General features: G+C 51.4%; 1 pseudogene; it reads right to left on the bottom strand.

The window, feature by feature from the left end:
• Positions 1 to 229: 229 nt before the first annotated feature.
• On the bottom strand, positions 230 to 1559 carry LOC103290458 (hyaluronidase-3-like; annotated as a pseudogene).
• Positions 1560 to 2537: the final 978 nt, after the last annotated feature.

The raw sequence follows: 2537 nt of genomic DNA on the forward strand, positions 1-2537 counted from the left end.
TCCTGCCACGTCTCCACGGATCCAGTGGTGTGAAGGAACAGAGCCCTGGGCTGGAAACCCTGACCCTGGGGAACCCGGTCTCTCTCTGGAGCTGCTTCCTTGTTAGGAGGGATCAGCTAATCTCATAGGGCCTCTGGCTTTGAAATGGTGCGAATGTCTTTTTCTGGCCCCTTTCACTCCCCAGGGATCCCATGCAAAGTAGGGTGTGTGCCTGGGAGGACTGGCTAAGCTAAATACAACAAGAGTGGGACAGAATCCTCCAGGACTGAGAAATGGCAGTGGGGACAAGAGGGTCATAACAGGTGACTTCTGGCTTTGTACTGTTTTCAAGCCCAAGTTCAGGTCTAGGCTCCCAGCAGGTGGGATCTGCCCAGCCCCAGTGGCAGGGACAGCTGAAGGCCTCCCAACCTCCAAGGCTGCCACCTGGCTGCAGGGGCAGAAAGGCTTCCAGCGGTCCTGGGTCTCGCCGGGCACAGCACCCATAGCGGTGGCACCGTGCTGACTGCAGGCTGTGGCCACCCTGGTCACATTGATCACATAGGGGTCCAGCGTGTCCACCAGGGAGTCATGAAGATGCCAGCACTTCTCCTGGAACAGGAACCTCCCAGAGCTCTGGTGTGTGAGGCAGGCATGGGCCAGGACAGGCAGGGATGTGGGTGCCCAGCGCCTGCCACACGGAGGGCCTCCTCCAGGTGGCATTGGACAAAGGCCTGGTGGTGAGCAGGCAGCAGCCTGGGTGGGAGGTGGATGCTGGGGAACAGGGCTCCGGAGGTGGCCAGAGCCAAAGCAGTTGGGTTTTGTGGGCAGGGGTGGCTGGGTGGCAGTGGCCCGTGTAATTGGAAGCCATACTGTGCCAGCCATTGCCACAGGCCAGGAAGCGATAGAAGCCCCAGAGCCCACGGGGCTGCAGTGTCTGGCCCAGCCACAGTGTGCCCTCCATCAGTGCACGGGCTGCTGTTCAAAGCCAGTACAGACCTGTGGCGCTGCTCCTGGGGGTCTAGGTCGGGGAATACCGGTTGTGCTCAAGCCCATGAGGCTGCCTGATAAACCCGGGGGCGTGGGCCGGGGGAGGGAGTAGCCCCAGTTCTCAGCCCAGAGTGGACTCTACTCTTCCCAGTCCAGCACTGCCAGCTCCCAGGCTGCGGTGGATCTGGTAGGCAGCCCGTGCTAGGTGGCGGCCAAGGAACAGCCTGAGGGACACCCCATTGTGAGCTCTGCCTCTGGGCCCAAGGTAGGGATAGAGGTCGAGCTGGTTCTTGTAGAAGATGGTGATGTTCTGGCCATGGGAACGCTGGCTGTGGTTGGCTGTGATGCCCAGGGCCTCTAGTGGCAGGTGCATGCCAAAGTGGGCCCCTACTGTGTGCTGAAGGTACATTCTACAGCACGGAGAGGGAGTGTCCAGGGGCCTGCAGCAGGGGCTGGCCACTCCCCAGGCCTAGGGCCACCCCTAGCACCAGGGCTGGGCTAGCTGCATGTTCACGCCCCAGTAATGGAAACGTGTTGAAGCTGGATTTCAGGATGCTTGGTGTCATCATAGTAGATCTTGATGCCAAACCCATCCCTGCCAAGGTAGTGAGCCCTCTCTCTATTCGAGTATTAGGCTGCTCATACTTTTGCTCCCTAATCTTCTTACAGCCTCCCCATTCAATGCACTTAAGAACAGACTACTGCCAAGCAGAGTAACAGGACACGTGAAGAGTTTTGCAAAGCGCCTCATGAAAGAGTAAAAGAGGTTCATCTCTAATTCCTTGGCTATTGGAGGATTCTCTATTCCATACCCCTTTGCTTATGGCTCATTTTTCACATTCATTTAAAAATTTCACATTCTTAACTCTTTAGCATTTCTCCTTCCAGACTGGAATTCCATGAAACAATCCAATACTCTCAGGTTTTCCTTATGAAACAGAAGCAGTAGCTTCTGTTTGTTTAAACTTAGAAAAATCAATGATTTTAAATTGCAAATTCAGTTAAAATTTACTTTGCAGTAATGTTGTAGGATAATATTGCCAGAGTTTGGAAGCAGAAAGCAAATGAGCAGGAAAACAAGATAATCGAGAGGATGATAGAACAGGATCTCTGATTAGTGAAGCACAATTACACGGAATAAATACAGTATCGATTTTGTGTAAACATCACCCACAGAAGGGGAAGAAAGGAGGGTGCTTTGTCATCTTTCCTTTTTCATTTCTATTTTTCAAGATATTTTCAAGTTCTCTCAACTGTATTAGTTTTTTGAAAAAATACAATTCTGATTGAGATGATTGATATTGCTTTACGTGCTCCGGCCTTCCTTCTTTGAAAATATATTTCTTCTGAGCCCCCATAGCTCTGTGCCAGGTCCACTCTTTGGCTATTTTTCACTGTCGGTCGGCATGATGTTATAGGTATTTGTTGTGTTCATGTCTTTACTCCTTTGCTGAATTGTGAATTTATTCAGAGTAGACACATACTCTCTGTGCTTTATCAACAGTGAATTCCTTAGTGGCATGAGTAGGTGGAGTTCTTATTTTAAGAATATGATTTTTTAAATGGAATTG

The sequence above is a fragment of the Eptesicus fuscus genome, chromosome 18 (assembly GCF_027574615.1).
Source record: "Eptesicus fuscus isolate TK198812 chromosome 18, DD_ASM_mEF_20220401, whole genome shotgun sequence".
Lineage (NCBI taxonomy): Eukaryota > Metazoa > Chordata > Mammalia > Chiroptera > Vespertilionidae > Eptesicus > Eptesicus fuscus.